The 21,202-nt window shown below is 48.6% G+C and overlaps 1 protein-coding gene across 2 annotated transcripts in view; it reads right to left on the minus strand.

Annotated features, from left to right (window-relative positions):
- Window positions 1-21,202, minus strand: part of LOC142558001 (ubiquitin-conjugating enzyme E2Q-like protein 1) — a 197,915-nt gene that overhangs the window by 91,122 nt on the left and 85,591 nt on the right. Inside the window, exon 1 of one of the 2 annotated variants that reach the window (XM_075670185.1) lies at window positions 15,317-15,504. The exons of the other annotated variant lie outside the window; for it this stretch is intronic. The gene's annotated coding sequence lies outside the window, so the exon portion shown is untranslated. Of the gene's footprint in view, window positions 1-15,316; window positions 15,505-21,202 lie in introns of those variants that run through there. 2 annotated transcript variants of the gene reach the window in all.

Here is a 21,202-nt window from a genome sequence, read left to right on the forward strand (position 1 = left end):
ATAACGGTGCTGTCGCACCGAGTTTATAGGCGTTTCGTCAAGATACAGTCGGCTCATTGTTCGATGAGCGCGTTGTTTAGGGTGATATGCTATTGCAGCCGACTTAGCAGGTGATATGAGCAGGCCAACGTCCCCCCAAGTACTCCGGAGTAGCGTTGAGAGCTCTTTGCAAGCTTGCACGAAGCCGCGGACCAAGGTGCGAAGGGCCGCTTATCCACAGAGCAATGTCATCTGCGTAGACAGCTATGCTCACAGGGAAGTCAGTGTCCCGAGGCAAACGACTTGGAAGCGCGGCGAGTACGGTGTTAAACAAAAGCGGCAATAATATGCTGCCCTGCGGAACACCGCCCTTCACATTTCGGTATTCGCTAGTTACTCCTCCGACACGAACTTTCATCCGGCGCTCCGATAAAAAATTATGCACAAAGTGGAGCAGACGACCCGAAATTCCCGCGGTTGCAAGAGCGAAAATAATCGCCTTATGCGGAACTGAATCGAAAGCTTGCTGTATGTCTAGGAAGAGCATGTAGGCGGAATGCATGTTTCCTTTAGCAAATTCGAGCGCTGAGACAAGGTCTGATATGCTGTACAGAGCTGAACGGCGGCGACGAAAGCCACTCATGACATGAAAAAATTCGGCTCCTCTAGCCTGACATCTAAGCGAAACAAGACCATTCGCTCCATTAACTTGATGGCATTTGAAGTTAGGGATATTGGCCGGTAGGACTTGATGTGCCTTGCAGAACGCACGGGCTTTAAAATTGGTATTACCACGGACGATTGCCATTCAGCAGGGATTACACCGGTTCTCCATACTTCATTATACTCGTCCAATATATACGGTCATGAAAACTCTTATCAACGTTCCGTAATGCTTGATACGTCACACCATCTTCGCCTGGAGCAGTGCGGCGTTTGGAGAAGCTCAGCGCGTCGCAGCTCGTCAAGAGTGAAATCCGCCTCGTCCATCTGGCAGGCTGGACCGTAGGAAGCGGTTATGGTGCTGTGACTTGTCAAAGAAGGAAGGTCGCTAATTGCGGTGTCACTGGATGCAGGAGAGGCGAAAATGTCTGCAAATGCCTCCGCTATTACTTCTGGTGACTGGCCAGTCGCTATGCTCAATGCAGCCGTAGGATTCTTGCAGATTTCAGGTGTGCGGAGAGCCTTCCAGTATGCGCCATACATTTCCAAAACCACTTCCAGTATGCAACGAACTAGACAAAGCTTCCCAGCTCTTGCGCCGAAGATGTTTTGTATGCCGCTGTATGGCTGCATCAATGCGATTGTATATAGTCCAGTCGGTGCGTCGTTTAGAGCGCTGTGCCCGTCTCTGAGATCAACTGTCGGAACTTGTCCCAGTTAGTCACTGTATAAACAACATCCTGGCGACCCGCAGTATGTGTTGGTGTTAACCAAATGGGTAGGTGATCTGAGCCCCACGAGTCGGCTTCACATGATCAGGCTAAGCACACATATCTCGTTGATATCGCAAGGTCTATAGTGGAATGCTCCTTTCCTCTACCTATAAATGTAGGTGAACCGTGATTCAGTATTTGCAGATCGTTCTTGATAATGATCTCGTTAATTTCTGCCCCACGATTGTCTTGGGGACGGCTACACCATCGTGGATGGTGAGCACTAAAATCTCCGCATAACACAAACGATGCACCACATCGAGACATTAAGCACTCAAGTAGTGAGGTATCGGAAGTACGTTTAGGCCTGTTGTATATGCTTGCCACCGTCGTACACACACTTCTGAGGCTCGCAGTATCAGCTGTACACTCAAACTCTTCGTCACAGATGCAGTCTGTGTCAATAACCGCGGAGTCCAAGTCAGCACGAACGTACACTGATGCTTTTGAAGCATTGCGCGTATGCGCCGCGTCCACACACTGGAAAGAGCCACAAGCTGGTTCCGCGCATGGAGTGTTACTGTGAACACCCACGAAGCCTGGCAATCGATATTCATCTTTCCTTACGTTAGTCTCCTGAAGCGCTATAACATCTGGTGGAGTCTTCATAGCGATGAGTCGAAGGACTAGATCAGCGTGCCGCGGTCGCATCGACCTGACATTCCATCGCAGCACAAAGGGGCGAGGCTGCTGACAACTGTTAGAATTGTTTCCGGTAAAACATCTAGTGAAGGCCGTCGAGGACAGGAACGAGGGCCTCCAAAAGTTACTCTGCTGCTGACGCTGCTGGTGTCTGGCGAACGGCGATTAGAGATCTGATGACGTTGACACGCATCTTCAGAAGATTGACAAGTTACACATCGTCGTTGGCTGATATCGGTTTAGGTACTGTATTTGCAGTGCTTTCCACTGTGGTCGAAGTCCTTGTAGATACTTGTTCCGACGGTTTCGTTGGAAGTGCTGGCCACGATGTGTCTGAGAGGCAGAAGGTCCGCCCCCCTGCTTTCCGATGCGTTGTGCCTTTGTCACTCTTCGAACGCGCGGCTTTTCCAGTCGCTGGGGCAGCACTACGGCGACGGGAGCTTTCATCTCCTGCTGCCTTCTTTTTGGCTTTCTCTTTTAGTGCCTTTAGTTCATTCTTCAATGAGGGACGTTCTTTATCCGTTGCCAAATGTTCACCATTACAGTTGGGGCACCGATATGCCTGACTTTCACAGGAATCTACATGGTGATTCCCCCCGCATTTGGCACAGACCAGATCTCTGGTGTAAAAGCCCTGAACATGACCAATCTTAAAACACTTATGACATTGCAAAGGCCGTGGTACGAAAGGTCGAACAGGACAGCGCACAAGTCCAGCCTTTATATGACTAGGCAGGTTTCCAGAGGCGAAAAGTATCTTCATACACTTTGACGAGCCCAGTCTTCGAACGCTAATTATTTTGCATGGTGGCGTGCAAACGATCATGTTCTTAAAAACGTCGTACGTCTTTGAGATCCAAGTCCACGTCAGAGACGACACCAGCTGCTATATTTGTACCCTGTGGCATGCAGGGACGCGTGTGGACCCCACATATTTCAGACAAACCAAGTAGAGCTTGCACCATCTTGTCATCAGTTGTGTCAACACCAATGACATTTTTCCAGGGGTTCACGCGAACCTCTTGGATTAGTCCAGGGGCAAGTTTGAAGAAGAAATCATTATGTTTCTGTCGAGAGATAGCATTCAGGCTTACCATCGCGTCGACGGGCATGAAAGCTACTGTCGTAGTCTTGATGGTGCTGTATATGATAGTCCCTTCACTTGAGGACGATGCCGGAGACGTCCGTCTTGGACGGCGGTGCTTGACAGGTATCAAAGCGTCCGAATCTTCCGATCTTGAGTCAGAAAGCTCGGAATCAGTAGCGTCTGATCCTACTTCCGAACTGAGCCGCTTCCAAGCCGCGGGCGGTCTATGCTGCCCGCCAGACGCGTCCAAGACCATATCTTCCATGACAAGTTCCGCGGCGAGGATTTCCCAGCAGAGCAGGAGACTTCAGGATTCAGCACAAACGTCGTTATCTGTTACTGATGCATGAAAATAATACAAATAGAGAAAAACTGCAGCACCAGAAGAAAACGAGCAACCGAGCACAGTAACTTCGTCGTCGTCGTCGCCGAGGTAAAGAAGCTGAGACAAGACATTGTGCGACCAATCGCGGGAGTCTTTTTTCATTAGTATTAAGTTGTTTTTGGCGCTGCTTGCCTCAACAGCCGGTACAAAAATCTGGACGCAAGGAAATAAAGAAAATGCAGGTGCCGGAGTCAACAAGTCAACATACAGGGTGATCATTTTTAGGTTTTATGCAATGTTTAGAAATCGCCTGCGGCGGATAGCGTAATTCTTGTCCTTGAGCCGGATTATTCGAAGAGGCGGATATTCCTCGGACGAGAGATCGAAACACATGTTTAAGCAATTAAAGAAAATTTACTAATGAACTTTTCAATTAATCACTGTAGGGCCCATATTGCAATTTACATAATGTAGCCAGTGAGCTTTCATGAGGTATCCACTTGAATTTCCAGGACGACACCTGTTTTGAGGTATTACCGGAAGTCTGGGAAAGTACACAAGGGTGTTTCAGTTTTGTGCTTCAATGCATAAAATAGTGTTTTGTTGAAGTAAGTGGAGCAACAGTGCATTTTTACAGCGAGTTGATGGCGCATATCACCAAACGCGTCATTCTAGAAATTCATTCCAAGTGGATACGCCTTGGAAACTCAGCAGCTACAATTTGTAAATTGCAATGTGCAGTAAAGTAACTAATTCAGAAGATAGTTAGTGATTATTAGTTAATTAATTGAATAAGAGTTTACATTTCTCGCGAAAGTAATGCTCGCCTCTCTAAATAATCCAGCTCAAGGACTACAACTACGTTACCTACAACAGGCTACATTTAAAAACTCAAGAGGACTCGAAAATGATTACCCTATATATTAGTGTTATCGCAAAAGGTCATCGCAGGTTGTCGAAATCGCTCTTACATCGTCGTTAGTGTTTTCTTTCTCTATTAGCTCGGTCGTCCTCCGTGCGGTTCGTCCTGTGTGGTTCTTGCATTCTCGCAGGGACGTGTTTACGCATATCTACATATCGGTCAGGCGATATATATATATATATATATATAGCCGAATACCTAAAGCTCTCCACTTCTAAAGTCCGGCTTATGCAGTGTTTGACCATTTGTATAGGCTGATAAGTTCAAACTGCGTAAGCTTGGGGACAAAGAAAGCAAGGAAACAAACAAGAAGGTTTCTGGGAGGCGCGCAGCTTTGGCCGTAAGAGCAGAACTGCGCGCTGCGTACCTGATGCGCGGCTATAGTGTGTGGAGACTCTATTCCTTCAACAACATTCCGACTGGTTGCCTGCGTGATTATATATATATATATATATATATATATATATATATATATATATATATATATATATATATATATATATATATATATATATATATATATACGTTCGAGAAAGGAGGCATTTTCCGCACGTGTTTCCACCTTGCGGTTGCTTGAGACGCCCGTTATTTACGCCAATAATTCTTGCACTAACGCAAACACGACTTAAGTAGCGCACGGTGTACCAGGCTCATTTATGGCACTGAAAACCGCATTGTGGACGAAACTATAGTCACTGTTGCATAAAGACCGCAGCGTTGAAGGTTTTTGCGACAGCCCGCTACGCTGCATAGTGGATAGCCAGAAAAATGGTAACGCGAAGGGTGCCGTTCACGCAACACAGTATAGTTACGTAACAGTAAACTTGTACGATGCAATACGACACGTACCGGGCACCGAATTTCCATGTGTAACGCGCCATCTACTTGCTCTATCAGTTGCTTGTTTTCCCGTCGCGCATTTGGGTCCCGTGCGTTTAAGAAGCGTAGTTGGCACGTCGGTGCTGGCTGCAGTCTACTGCTCGGACAGGTTATCCGTTCCGTCTTGACCTTTCTCTGCATCCGGATTAATAATTCAAGGACGGGCGGCTCTCTGCGCAGAATTGCCATCGTTCTAGGGGAACAAACAGGGTTTCCTCGATTGCTTTTGCGCGTGTTTGTGGTCTACACGTATCCCAAGTAACGGCGTACCGCGCACGTAAACGCGCCGGTATTTCATTTGCACCCCCTGCTTCGCTCTTCGAAGAACAGTTGCGCCCAGCGCACTACGAGGTGCGAAGTATAGAGAGCTCTTCGACCCAACCGTCGCGTCCCAACAGGGGAGCCCCCCAAGGACCAGCAGCACGAAACTATGCTGCGCGAGTTGTGCGTCCCCTGCGGACGCTCCACTGGCGCCGGATGAAAGTTGCATAACAAGTGCAGATAACAAGTGCGGAATGGCCGCGAAACGTTTCTTCGAGCGAATACGAGAGTGCATAATGAACGCGTCCTTGGATCCGAGGCCCTGTTTGGCACGTGCAACCCGCGCCTCGGCCTGGATCAATTCCCCTCGAAATTAGGCCGACGGAGAAGCATCGGCGTTCACTTCGCCGCCACTTACCGGGATTTAATCGGCTCGCCTCGCTACGGGCAATTAACACCCAAGGCTCAAGCGAAGCGCACGGCTCATTGCACCCTGCGTGCATGCAAGCAGCTGGCCTGGCAGCATCGCGGCGGAACAGGAGCCTCCAGGCGCCAAAGCACACAGCGCCCGTCGGCTTTTCGGTCCATTTGGATCGTCTGAATGAAGTCCCTCAGCTGCTAGATGCGAATTCACACATGAGCATGCGTGAGACCTTTTTTTTTTCTCTTTGCCGTTGGGTGCCAGTGAGCAATAACGTGCTCGCTGTCGCGATTGGACGTCTCCTGTAATTCCTTTGACATGCGAACGAACTACTTATGCCCTAGTGGCCTGTACTCACAGGGTTGTTCGTTCTCTGTAGCGGTTCGTATAAAGATAGGCGGCGGTCAATGGTGATAGCTAGAGATCCGACGAAGAACTATTTCGAATCGAAGTGCACATTTCGGTTACGCAAGAAAAAAGAGAAGGAAAAGGAAAACGCGGAGAACCGCACAAAAGAAAGCTTTAAACATCACCCAAGACGTTGGCATAGCTATAGCCAGACGAAGACTACGACGAGGATGACGGCAGATGGCGGCATGACAACGTTGAGAGCTCTGAAGATGGTGTGGCGGCTGGAACGTCGGCCGCGGAATCGAGGCTCTTTATGCCTAGTTTATATTGCGACGATAAATAAGATGATAACTGCAACAACAAAATACGGTTAAAGTATACTCTTACCAGCCATCGCTGTAATTTGGTAAATTAACGTCGGTTCTGAGTGCATTCGGGCAGGTCATTTCACAACCGCGGATTATGTTCACACGGGCGATACTTCTCCTTACAACTCCTTACACTGGCTTTTACCAATTTCTCTCTCTCTCTCTCTCTCTCTCTCTCTCTCTCTCTCTCTCTCTCTCTCTCTCTCTCTCTCTCTCTCTCTCTCTCTTTCTCTTTCTTCTTCTTCTTCTTCTTCTTCTTCTTCTTCTTGTTCTTCTTCTTCTTTCGGCCACTTAGGAGGTGAACACAAGCAGCGCACTTGGAAGCATAAGGGGCCTCGTTAACAAAACATTTTGATGTTTAAGAAACGTTAGTAATTGGCCGACCGTTTTCCCTTGTATATGATCCCTATATGCAGGTGGTCATTTCTAAGCTTTCCGGAATTTTTAAAAATCGCCTGTGGCAGATGGCACAATTGTTGTCCTTGAGCTGCATTATTCGAAGAGGCGCTGGCATTACTAGAGCGAGAAATCGAAACACATATTCAACTAATTTACGAAATTTAACTAATTAACTTCTTGATTAATTAATTTACGACGCATATTGCAATTTACGAATTGTAGCCGGTCAGATTGCAAGGCGTATCCAGTTGAATTGAACTACCAGGATGACACCAGTTTCGAGATATTTATTGCCAAAGTGTGTGACGAAATACATGGGCGTTCTAGTTTTGTGCTTCAATGCATAACAGAGCGTTTCGTTAAAAAAGTAAGTGGAACAACAGCGCATATTTACGGCTACTTTGATAGGGCATATCTCCAAACTGGTGTCATTATGTAAATACATTCCAAGTGGGTGCGCCTTGCAAGCTCACCGGCTACGATTTGTAAATTGCAATATGTGCCGTAAACTAATTAAGTAAGAAGTTATTAGTTAATTTTGCTAATTAGTTGAAAATTTGTTTCTATTTCTCGTTCAAGTAATGTCCGCCTCTCTGAACAATCCAGCTCAAGGGCAAGAATTCTGCTATCTGCCCGACAGGCGATTTCCCAAAATTCCGGAAGATTTCCGGAAACGATTGGCTGGCGCTTGCTCTTACGAATCACTCGAGCGTTTAGTATGCTGTGTAAATACGGGAACTCTCAGTCACAATTGGCTGGCAAACTGTTCTCTTGCGAACCGGCGCGTAAACAGCTTTGCGAATAAGGATGTTCGCTATCGCATTTGGCCTGCGCCTTTTCTATTACGAAGCGGTCAAGCGTGTAGAACAGCTTTGTGAATACGGGCCCTCGGCTCTCGTTCACGCATACCCTCTTCAGAAAAAAATAATAATAAATAAATAAATAAATAAATAAATAAATAAATAAATAAATGCTAGCTTACGAGAGTGCTTATATATATACAGTCGCAGCAAACCAGCCTGGAAAAGCGCGAGCATGCTTCTTCCGTATCTGAAGTGTTTTGAGTTCTTTTTATACTGGCGGCTATAGAGACGCTCCCTGGATCGTGGCTCATGAGCTTGACACTTGATATACGCTACCTCCTCTGTGTATTGCTTTTGTGTCCCGTTTTATTTTGCGCTGCCATAACCTCACGAATCCAACAAACAAGTGTCCGTCTAAGAGCAGCATACATTATAGCTTGAGACATTCGCCCTTCTCATAATTGGCTTCCCATAATTGCCCTTAATTGTTTCTCTCCGCGGCGATGAAAGTCTCGTGTGAGATGCGACAGTTTTCTGTGCTCGGAGCGCTCGCTGAAATCGCTGATCAATATCACGGCGTGGATAAGAACGCTCGTATACTGGAAGTAGCCTGCGTGATTGTGATTCACAACAGTTTATTCCATTCGAGCTTGACCGACCGCTATATCTCAATGCTCGATTTGGGGCGCTTTGTTTCGTTCCTTCCTTTTAAATTTTTTTTTTTGAAAATCTGCATGTCCTTATAAATCTTGATTGATAATTTAAGCCTCTGTATAATAGCTTTTTTTACAGGTATTTCCGTGCTCTGTCTCTATGCCGCAAGTTCCGGCTACGTTGCCGCAATTTGTCGATTCCATGGTCCAGGAACGTGGCTAGTAGACACTTAAGCTGTGCACATTGTTGTTCCCTGACACGTTAACCTCGAGGACAGTTCGCCTGAAATACATTGAGCTTTAACTGACACACACGCGGCATTATGGTTCCGTGCTTGAGGCTTGCACACCTGCTACATACGCGCTCTCTGTTTCACCCGCTCAGCCCTTCCTATAGTAAGTCCGTGTCCAGGAGTAATGGGTAGAGCCTAAGCGCCCCTGCGTTCCGAAACATCACGACCTTTCCTCTTCAGCAAGCGTGCGTAGCTTAAGTGTCAAGGCAAAACGAGTTCATCATCGTCGTCGTCGTCGCTAGCATCATCATCATCGTCATCATCATCGTCATCATCATCATCATCTTCTTCTTCTTCTTCTTCTTCTTCTTCTTCTTCTTCTTCTTCTTCTTCTTCTTCTTCTTCTTCTGTGCACTGCAAGGCGAAGGCTTCTCCCAGCGATCCCCAATCGTTGCCGTCCTGGGTAGTCCGACTGCCTGAGAAGTTACCAATTTCATTGTCACCTCATCCTCGGCCATCGTCTACTGCGACTCGCTACGGTAGCTTATGGCGTTTTTCACTGGTCGATCTGGAGCGGCCGCCGAAATCCTCGAGCGAGCGCTCGGGTTTCACAAATCCGAATCGGCCCGCGGAGCGCGAAACGCTCCGCGGGGGATCACACAGGAAGTCTGCGTACACGTGACAGAAACCGGTTCCGGAAACCATGCCCGACTTCCGCTCTGTACGTTTCCACGGTAACCAAACTCGCCGTCCCCAGTGCGTGATTTGACCGCGGCAGTCGCAGAGTCCGTCATTTCCATGTCGCGCCCGCAAGGATTGTGCATGGACAACGTGCATAGAATGCTTCGTACAGCAATTGCGTCACCTCGTAATCGCTGTCGTCCGAGCTCTCATCGCTAAACGCGAGCTCTGCAGCAGCACCGAACGCAGCCATTTTGCGAAGCAACACAATGTTGTGCGTACCAATCGGGTAGCGATTTCGCTTGAAGACGGAGGTGACGCGAGCTATTTCCGCCCGAATCCGCGCCTCGGCGGCGGAGCAAGTGAGAGCGATCCGGCGCGGAGCGAGTTGATCGGAAACGACCAGTGGAACGCGCGAACCCGCTCCAGATCGACCAGTGAAATTCGAATTCCTTGCCGCGGAGCAAGAAATCCTGCTCCGAATCGACCAGTGAAGAACGCCATTAGTGGTTATGGCATGGCGCACAAAAAATTGAAATGCAAAATCGACTAATTGAAACGAATTCACTAATTAGCGTTTTACTTAATTATCGTATGACCCATATTGCAATTTGTAAATTCCAGCAGTGATCTACTTGGAACGAATTCCCAGGACGACACCAGTTTCGAGATATAAATTCCCGAGCTTTGCGGAGAAATGCATTGGCGTTCCAGTTACTTGTGTGCTTCAGTGCATCAAACGACGTTTTGTTAACAAATTAACTGGAATGCCAATGCATTTCTCCGCAAAGTTCGGGAATTTATATCTCGAAGACTCGTGTCATCTTGAAAATTCGTTCCAAGTGAATCCGCCTTGCGAACTCCACGGCTAGCATTTGTAAATTGCAATAAATGAATGAATGAATGAATGAATGTTTATTTTGACAGTATGGCAGTATGGCAATATGGACCATACTGTAATTAGTTAAAAACTTAATAAGTGAATTTCTACTAATTAGTCGATTTTGCATCTCAATTCTTTTTACAAGTATTGTCCTCCGCTTCGAGTAGACCAGCTCATGAACTAGAATTGTGATATCTGCCACAGGCAACTTTTAAAGATTTTTGAAAGTGTTCGCTGAAACACCCTGCATGTGATTATATACTTTTCAAACATACCAGTAACCCTGCGTTCCTGACTTGGAAATTTCGGTTGTATGCGCTCATATTCTTTAAGACATCCCCCTTTTTTTTCAGCGCACGGATTACACCACACAGCATGTTAATGTAGTCAAATAAACGGTAAATAAATGCGTGCAGGCCTGCTTTGCGCAGAAATTGCATGGGTGACTTATGGAACCGATTGTCCACGAGTAACCACACATAGAGCCCAGGCTGGCCTGCACGTTTCCCGGCACCACTAAGCACTCTTTCTCGAGTAGCCTTTATCCATTGACACAGTCCAGCCTCAGCGGTTGGTGAGCATTTGTTGCGAACGAGGTGGCAGAACGTTTCGGGCAGTTCACAGGGTCTCAAAGCGTAGGACCCCAGCAGGCCCAGGTCAGACAGCTAGCAAGGTTTGTCTCAGCCCAGACGCGATTACGGGGAACAGAGCAGACATACGGGGCATCAGAGCGCGTGTGCCCCGTCGGAGAAAAGAACTTGAGGCTATGCATCGGAGTAGAGTCCCACGGAATGGAAACAGGCGGAGCGTTAGGTGTAGAAGAAGAGTCAGTGGCGGCCGGCTTGGTAATTATGACACTCAGCGGACTTTTATGGTGAACGCGGACGTCCTGTCTGACCTGTGAAATGTTACGTATCACAGCACTCAGCATATGCCATCGTAGACGTCAACGTTTCGACTCTAGTCTATAGAGTCTGACGGATTGGATGTTCTCATAACCCGAGTACCCTGCGACTACGGGGCCTAGATGAAGGTGCTCATTCACAGATTCCGGAGGATGACTTCCAATCATGAACTCTTGTTCGCTTTATGATTGGGGGTAGCCGCACGAGACGAAAACTAAAAAAGTGAGACGGCTTTCTTGCGCTTTTGTCACTTGCGCTGCCCTCATCCACAAATATTAACTTGCCCAATTGTCTGCTCTTGTTCGCTGCCTCCTCCCCCTGCGCACAACTCGGTATGTTACCTTATTGCTTATTAGTTTTCAGCTTTATCGTCGTCATATTTATGGTCACTGCAGCGCCAAGGCTTCTCCAAGCTATTTCCATTTATCCCCGTCTTGTGCCAACTGACACCACCTGCAAATTTCTTGATTTCGTCCAACCACCCCATTATCTGCGGTTCTCGACTGCGCTTCCCTTGCCTAGGAACCCATTCTGTAACTCTAATTGTCCAAAAATTATCTGCCCTAGGCATTATATGGCCTGCCCAGCTCCATTTCTTCTTCTTAAATCGCCCTTCACCAGGCCCCATAGCAAATTTTGCTTATACGCTGGAAGTTGTTACGATCGTTATCGCGCAATGTGTGCACTGCGCTTGTCAGTTCAAAATGGCCAGACTGAAATGTACAGAAATGGTGAGGGGGCCTTTAATGCCAACTAGAATTTCGGCTACCGCCGTTTGCTGTCTAATCCAAACCGGTGTCTTCCTGTCTCTTAACGTTACGCCTAACATTTTTCGTTCCATCCATCTTTGCCTGGTCCTAAACTTATTTTCAAGCTGCTTTGTTAACTTTCAAGCTTCTGCCCCATATGTTAGTAATGGTATAGTGCAGTGATTGTACAATATTCCTTTAAAGGATAGTGGTAAGCTGCTGGTCATGACTTGGTAATGCCAATTGTATGCGCTCCAATTCATTTCTATTCCTCTGTAAATTTTTTTTCTCGTGATCAGTGACCCTCATGACTAATGGCCTAGATAAACGTACTCTTGTCCTGATTTCAGGGGCTGATTTCAAATCGCGAATTCTTGCTAGCTATCCAGGCTACGAACATTACCTTCGTCTTCTGCGTATTAGTCTTGAGACCTGATGTTACACTTTGTCGGCTAAGGTTCTCAATCATTTGTTACAAATAATTTACATCATTACTGAACAGGACAATGTCATGCGCAAACGGCAAAGGTTGGTGAGATATTCGTCATTGATCCTCACCACTAGCTATTACCAGTCTAACAACTTGAATACTTCTAAGCATTTAGTGAATATATCTTCAGAGAAATTGTGTCTCCTTGCATTTTCTTGATCGATATCTTACGGCTTGTTTTTTTTTGTGGAGGATTAATGTAGCCGTGGAATCTTTATAGATTATTTGTTTGAATATTCACGCAGTGCCTCCATGACTGATGGTACCTCTTCTGAATATTTCTGCCTACTAATCTCGAAACTTATCGTGGGACTTTTCCAGTTCAGGCCTTCAATAATTTGTTGTAATTTCGTCTCCAGTGTTCTCCAAGTCATCTACAGCGTTGCTGAACCCTCATCTGCAAACCAGCGACTCGCATAATAACATTCTGTTCCGCAAAACATTATATTTTCATTAATATTCCTGAGCCTGTGGAAGCGACAGCTCATTTCAACAAGAGTTTAGCCCGGCCAAATCGCCAAAGAAGAAGGCCGGCGACCAGTCATCCTGGAAAGGGAGAACAGTGACAGAGGGCACTCTTGTCGGCCGACGCGTTTCCCGAAATCCGGGCTGCCGTTCTGCCAGAGAGAAGGCCCGTGGCATTGGCATCGAGGACCTCTGGAGAAGGAAAGCTTGGGGAAAAGCTAGGGATCTGGGGAACACATAGGTGTGCGTGGTCAGGCGGGCTTCTGACCCGAAATGCTACTGCCATTTATTCTGCTGAACTTGTCCTGCCTGCTCGCTTTGAGACGATGCTATAGCCGTAGATATTTTCGGTCCGCGATGACGAAAGGAGCTACTCGCAATAAACCATGCCACAACCGCACATAATCTCTCCACGCGGTTTTACCTCGACACAGAGCGGCAGTCATTAGCGCTAGTAAACAACTTAATGTTACGTCTGATACTCTTAGCCATCGACGGCGTAGCTCGCCCCGACTACCGCACTCATTGTCTTAAGTCTGCGAATGTATGCACGCGCGCGAGCAATATGCGTAATTCACAGAGCGGCATCGAACCGTGAGATGGCGGCACAAGAAACTAAATACAACCAAGTTTTCTTTCCGATTCCGGGAAACTTTCGTCACACAATTGTATCTGTAATCGCTTCGCAGAGACTCTTCAACGAATGCGGGCTTCAGTTGTCGAGAGCACAGCACTCACGTGGCGGAAGTTTAACTTCATTTGCAAGCTCAAACTATTCAGGGCTTGCGTGTAAATTTTCTTTCATGTGGCGTCGGTGTCTCATTGTAGTACTTTTGTAGAGAATCACTGCTGCAAGTAACAGTAGCTTTCATACATACTGCATTATTCCAAGAATCATAGTACATACGTCTCGAAACGGAGCTGCCGCGGTAGTCCTGCAGTGGCTATGGCGTGGCGTTGCTGAGATCGAGGTCGCGGGTTCGATCCCCGGCCGCGACTGCGTCGGATGCCGATGGGGGCGGAATGAAAAAACGCTCGTATGCTATGAATTGGGTGCACGTTAAAGAACTTCAGGTGGCAAAAATTAAACCGGAGCCCTCCCCTACAGCGTGCCTTAATAATGAAACCTCATTTTTGCACGAAAAACTTCTTTTTTAGCAATTTCGAAACGGTTAGCTATAACGGCCGAGTGCGTGATCTGCGATATTTGCATCGCCTTCTGATAACAACAGGCACTAGCTATGCGCATGCGTTGTGATATGTCGATCTGGCTTATCATCCGCGCATGCTTTGCCTTACCGCGTGGTCTTATATATTTTCAGCGTTCTCTGATAACAAGCGCCGTTATCTGTGCGCATTTCCTGCTGCGATAGGTTCTGTCTCATCGCCTGCGCGTGTGTTACATTACTTTCGATGCACGAGCTGTTCAGTTCAATGTTAATACGAGTAATTGTGAGATATTTACAGCGCGTGCCCAAGGTTTCGAAGTCGCTTGTTACGGGATACGTTACCGGACCCGCCCACTAGAAAGACCTTGTAGATATTTTGTTGGTCGAAAAGCACGTATGTTTGAGAAGCGCAGTACTACTCACTTCGCAGTGTATTATACCATGAGCACTGTAACCTGGTACGGCGATAGATCTTGCCACGCATGCGTGCTAAGAAAGAATAGTTAGTATGCACAAAATTGTTGACACGCTAGAACTGTTCTTAGCATAGCTGCCTGCGAATCGTGATGTGGCACATATAATTAGCAAGAGCGGCCAATAGCACTTACGAACGAAAAGTTTTGCGAATTCAGCCCAAGGCGACTATATTTCGCATTAAATATCGACGCTAGAAGGGCTTCCTGGTGAGTAATGTGGTTAATAGTCACGATATTATATCGTAACGTGCCTTCAGATGATTACGGGAAACATTATGACAGATAACATCGGGTCCGTGGCAGCTCCGACAATTTCGCTTCACTTAATATCGAGCAGCGAAGCCGAATTTTCACCGCGCAGAATATATTTCCACAAATTGGTTATGCTGGAAAAACAGGAAGATAAAGAGAAGCAGTACTAGGAACTTTGTTAGGGCTCTCTCTTATGACAGAAATACAGACACCACGGTATTTCTGTCATGTGTGCTGCAAGCATGCGAAAGTAAAAGTGAGCAACCCCTGATAACCGTGAGGAAGCGTCCGTTTTGGGGATAGGGAAAAGCATGCACTCTGCAGTAGTACATCGCTGGGCGCTGTGTTCCTCGCTCTGCGCCGGTGAGGACCATTAAATTCGCAGCGCCAGAGCCCGGCGAGAGAGCGCGGTTGTGACCCGGTAGGAGCAGCAGCGCGGCGCGCGTACGGATCACCGCGAGTACAGGCAACGTGCGTGGTGGCTAACCGTGTGTCCGCAGCTGGCTCCGAGGTGGCTGCTGGGATGGGCCGCCCGCACGGCTCCGGGGAAGAGCTGCTGCAGGCGGCAGGCCGGAGTCGGCAGCGGAACCCCGCGCTCTTGGCGCTGCGGCCGTCTCCTACTCGGCGCTTCGTCCCCTTGACTGCGCCGTCCGCAGCGTGGCGCTGTGCTTTTTCTTCCCTTCGACGGCCGCCGGGCCGCCGCCGCTCCGCGCACTCACGTGACACACCAGTGCAGTAGCAGGAGAGCGACAACCGCAGCAGCCGACGTCCGGCCGACTTCCAATATGGCGCTCGAGAAACCCGCCCATCAGAGACCCCCAGCGAGGTCCCGACAACCAATGGGAGAGGTTGAATAGCATCACGTGCTTTTGCCGTAAATTGCCCCTCACTTGACCGCGGCGCGAGTTCTCCCGCTTCTCGGCGCTGTTTGCCGGTTCGAAGGAACGGGCCTCCTCCCCCCAACCCCCGCCCAAGCATGCGCTGGGGGTCCGCACGCTGTGTGCGGACCAACACGGGAACCGAGAAACAACCTCGCGGTCGATAAGCGCCGCCGGAGAGAGCACCCGCGCGCTCCGTGTTTGTTTGCAAAGATCAAGGAACTGAGTGATCACTTGGAGGGCCGCCGCTTCTCGGACTCTTCATCCTCCTCCCCTCTCTCGCTGTTTTCCCAGCCTTTCGGTGCGATACTTCTATCTAAAGGGCTTAGTCGTCGCTCTCAGGCTGCGGTTGTACGGATACTTCAAGTTTTAGGCGCTGTGAAGACACTGGCAGAAGGGATAAGTAACAGCATAACCCTTTCACTTGTCCTATAGCAACGCATCAAACATAGTTCGATAGCTGTTGTATCGAAGTGACGCTATTATCGAAGTGACGTCTGAATGCAAACTGTTTGCATTCAGACGACGGAAGACGACGATGAAGGGGGTGGGCTCCGGTAGAGGCAAGCACAGATCGGCAACTACGACGAAGAGCAGCATTTGACAAACTGAGTTTATTGAACTTGATATTAAGTTAAAGTTACATTGTACACTTGTCAAACATACAACATACAAAGCGATGTCATAGCTGTCGGCGGCGGCCTGCTTGACTGGCCTGGTCACCGTTGCCAGATGGGTAGATGACTTTGTACCCGTAGGTGCCGGGTCCCAGAGCTTACATGTACTCACCAACCCAGCATCATTCGTTACATTGACCCTGGTGCTCCCCCTTCCCACCTACCCGGGTTGACTGGGTGAGGGGCTTTGGTTCGGGCCAACGGTTCTTCCCGGACAAGGGGGCTGCCTCGGATTGCCTTAACACAGAAGAGGTCAAGGAAAACAACCATGGAGAGCACCAAAACCATCTGCGGGGCAGCTCGACCGCACGAGGGTGCGCCACGACCGGTTCTGGCTCTGGGCTCCATTAAGGCGAACAAAAACACGTGGATAGACTGGCGCACAAGGCCAAGTCGAGCGACCTTAGACTCATGCATCATAACTTAATGGAGAGCTTTCCACCTGACTCATCAAAAACCACAACAGGGTGAGCCCGCACTTCGAGGAACTTCTCGCCTAGGTGATGCCGCTCCCAGGTGAGATAGAACCAGACCTCTTTCCGTGCTGACTGATGACTCTGACGTGCACTTCGTGAAGGCCCGGCGCTGTCCCCCCGAAAACTGCATCGCAGCGTGCTAACCAAACTTGGTATCAGCACTCGACGAGAATAAGCAAGAAGTGGTTGATCGCCTGCTTAGGCAAAGGGTGCAAGAAACAATGAGTCTGAAATGCAATACCTGGGAAGCTAAAAAGACTAGCTATCCGTTGAATGAGAGCTGCGGAAAGCAAACACTGCGAAAAGATATGAACCGTATCCTTCCTACCACCATAAAAAAGGCACACCCCACCAGTCGGGATGGCTGTGAAGCGTCTGTAGCTCATCGGCAGACAGCCCGACGCCAGGCGGTACATGAAGGTAGCTCGCCTGGCGTCAAGGAAGCCGGCCATAATGAGCTTCCAGCTTGGCCTGTGAAAGGACAGATCGTACCTTTGGCAATGCGGGGGGAGACCTAGGGTGAGGATATCGACTAGTTCTTGAATTGGAAATGCCGGGGTGAACCTTGCGGAGGCGTACCAGAGAATTGGCAGCCGCCGCATAAATGGCGGACATGAGTACCTGAGCGAGGCACACAGTGAGAGAATGTGCTTTGCGAAAACGAACAGAGTCGGCTGCTATGAAAAAAGGAAGCAAAAATTCGAGTCAGCAGCATATCCAATTTAAGGGCGACCTATGTCCACCTGACGTGTAGTGCAGTAGCCACGATGCCCAGGTCAGGAATTCCGAGTCCTCCCTTATCCCTGGGGAACTTGAGCACCCGCTGAGCTACACAGCCAGTTGTTCCTTTGCAAAGGAAACTAAACAGGACCCTCTCCAAGATAAGCTTGGTTCGGATTAGAACAGGAGACACATGCTACATACGTGAGAAAAGAAAACAGAAGTGACTGAAAAATTGTCGCAAGAGCTGCCAATGGACACGACAACGCGCTTAATTCCTGAATTCTGGTTTCAAGCTTCTCCTCAACATGCTGCCAGTTTTCAAGAGACAGACCACCTGGATCGAATGGGAAGCCTAGAATTCGCAACCTCGTTTTCAGGGCTAGACCATGAACGGGCTGCGGACAGGATGAAGTGGAATTCAAGTATATGGCTGCACTTGTCGACCTATTCAACCTTGCACCACTCCCCCGGCAGTATCCGTCCATGACATCCAAGACGGTGCCGGTTGATGCCTCGTCTGGGACTACGATAGACAAGTCATCTGCGTAGGCAAAAAGTGCAACTGAAGTAAAACTTGGTGAGAGTATAACCTGCCAATTCTACTGTCACGAGACGACCTCTGTAGAAACGGTCCAAAAGCGAATACGTAGAGGGCAGGCGAGAGAGGATCCCCCTGCCGTACACCACAACCACAATGAAAGCCTCCGAGACGCGATCCTGTATGAGAACAGCAGACGTCGGTTGAGAATACAAAGCTTGGACCATTCGCCGCAAACCCACGCTAACGCCAGCCGCTTCCAAAACCAGTGGCTAATTATATCGACAGCCTTCTCCTGATGGAAGTGGCAGAGAATGCCTGGAAGTATCCAGGCATTTGCCCACAAGAAAATGTTCCTTACTGCTAAACCGTGAAGCTGAGTGGAACGCCCCTGGACACAACATGCCTAGTATGGGCCCAACACTGTGCTAAGTACTGGAGTGATCAGCATACAAAGGCACTTTACTATGAGCTTTTAATCGCAGTTCAGAAGTGTGATTGGACGCCATGCTTTTAGGTCGGTGCTTCTCGACTCATCCTTACAAAGCAGATTGATTTGTAAGGGGGGAGGCGCCGCTCTTTGAGGCGCCGACAAAGTCCCTTCGCTGAGCAGCCTATTCACCTATAACAGTTTCCAAAACTGAACATAGAACTCAACTATCCAACCATCGGATCGACCAGACATGATCTCGAAACACCACTCAAGGAACGAAACTGTGGTGGTGGTGGTGGTGGTGGTGGTGGTGGTGGTGGTGGTGGTGGTGGTGGTAATAAGTTGTAGCAACAGACGGGTTTAGCCTGGCGATGAAGGCCGGTAATTGCTCCCCGCCCGAGCGTCTCTTATAAAATCACTGTGGTGTTTTACCACATGTACATCAAACCAGTCTCTCTTAAGAATCCGATAGGGAGACGTGAAGTTTGTTTTCGGGCTATAAGTGGTCTTTCGGGGAACGCAAGGTGTTGCAGGCACGTATGTGGAAGGTCCTTTTGTTGCAGATGTTTTAGGAGAGCTTTTTTTTAGGAGAGCTTGGGAGATGTCTTAGGATGTTTTCGTCTCGGAATTTTGGGCACGACCACAAAAAGTGCTCAATGTCTCCGGACTCGTAGCATGTCGTATAGTTCGGAGAATTGAATAACCATGACTGGTTGATAGGAGAGCTGAGTGAAAACCGACCGCGACACGTACGCACACACGCTGCCAGCTGTTTCGGGGTCCCTTCAATATCGGCCACATGCAGAAGAATCCTTTGATGGCGCGCACCTAGATAAAGTTTCATGTATGACTGTGTCGGCCAGGCGAGAGCACATGCCCGAGGCGCCTTTGCGACCACTTTCGCCGGCGCCACCACTAGCATGAAAATGTTCCAGCCGCTCGTACAGCACGTTTTCGTGGTTCCACGTCTCGGACACCGCTCTCCGCCCGGCTCGCCCGCATCGAAGAAGACCCCACATTCACACAAAAAAGAAAGAAAAAGAGAAAAAGAAAATAGAGATCCGCGGCATACCTTCTTCGCGACACTATAGACCGTTTTATTGAGGGCGCCGCCATTTTGCGATCACAGCGCCGTCTACGTCCGGCGCCATGCTGGTATGTGGGATCGCGCTGGAGGGTGCACGGCGAACGTGCTGTTGACGACGAGTGGCATGTTTTCGCGCTTTCCCTAGAGGTGTCAAAAAGTTGTTCGGATTGGGAAACTTCTTAGAGTGTCGTCACCAAGAATTTAGCTTCGATATAGCCCCAATATCGAACGGCGACAGGCCTAGAGGCGCTCCCGCAGCTCTGCCCACGATCGAAATAGGAGGCGAGTCGAGTATGAACATTTTCGATACGTAACGTAAAATGTAACGTGTTATTATTGCATGTCTAGCCTTGAACTCTATTAAGTTATCACCCAGGCGACGACAATCAGAGGTGCCTCCATGTGCTTTGCGGTGTGCCGCACCAGCGTACTTCCGAATCCAGATAACTGCGAAGCTCCAAGGAAGCACGTTTTGACAGCCTTCGTGCTCTCAAAAATTTCGCGGTACGATTTTATAAACATAATTTATCCGGCACCCGGGTATCAGGCTTCACAAAATAAAGAACTGTAAGATAACTCGATCGAAAGGGCGGTTAACATGGATGAAATGAGCTTATGACAGTGGCCGCGAATATTCCATGATCAACTGGACGCACGCGACGCGTTGAAAGATTATGTGCGCTCTGAGGCTTTGAATGGTGTCTGTACTTGCAAGGGCACCTCGCCTACTCGAGAGAGGTGAAAAACGAGCTACTCTTTGCAACAGCAACTTTATTTTTGCAGTAATACAGCGCGCGATGAGCGGCGTCGACAGCTTGCCGGCGAGATTCGGAAGCACGGGAGTGCCCATGTGAACTATTGCCGGCCGGTACACGGTAGGCATGGCTTTGGTTACAGAATGTAAAAGAACACACCTTCATTGCTTAGTCGGCATGTACTGTTTTCATAAGACGTCCTCGGTCAACTTCCGCCAAAAAATTGGTTGCCAAGCATGATAATCATGGAACACATTTGAGCAGAAAGTTTAATGTGCGTGCACGAAGAAATAGTTAACTTCATCCATTCGCAATAGTTGACCGACTCGAATACGCACCTTTGTTTCATATCCCAGTTTGATCATGGCTGCTGAGTTCCGGGTTTGCCGACGATCGCTAGATGGGAACAATACCTTCCGAACATACACGCGATGGCATGAAGTCCTTTCTGTATATAATGTTTATATTGCAAAACGGACACTTCTCCGCTGTCGCAGCGGCGGTGTCCACGAAGTCGCCGCGGCTGAAGATGTTTCGCGCTTGCTTCCCAAAGTTATTTTTGCAGCCGAATAAAGCAGTGGTAGTCCGTCGACCTTGAGTCATCTGACATCGCAGAAATCCCCGACAGAACTCGTTATAATCGCACTAATTGGCAATTAAACCGCTACCTTTCTAGCTGTCGCTGGGAGAAAACGGAATCCGCACATACCAGTGCGAGGAGGAGAGCGGCGCGGCGCGCTGGTTCGAGGTTACGTTCCTCCTCGCCGATAAAACACTCGTTACGGTTACGAACACGCATGACGGCG

This window comes from Dermacentor variabilis, chromosome 1 (genome assembly GCF_050947875.1).
Source record: "Dermacentor variabilis isolate Ectoservices chromosome 1, ASM5094787v1, whole genome shotgun sequence".
Lineage (NCBI taxonomy): Eukaryota > Metazoa > Arthropoda > Arachnida > Ixodida > Ixodidae > Dermacentor > Dermacentor variabilis.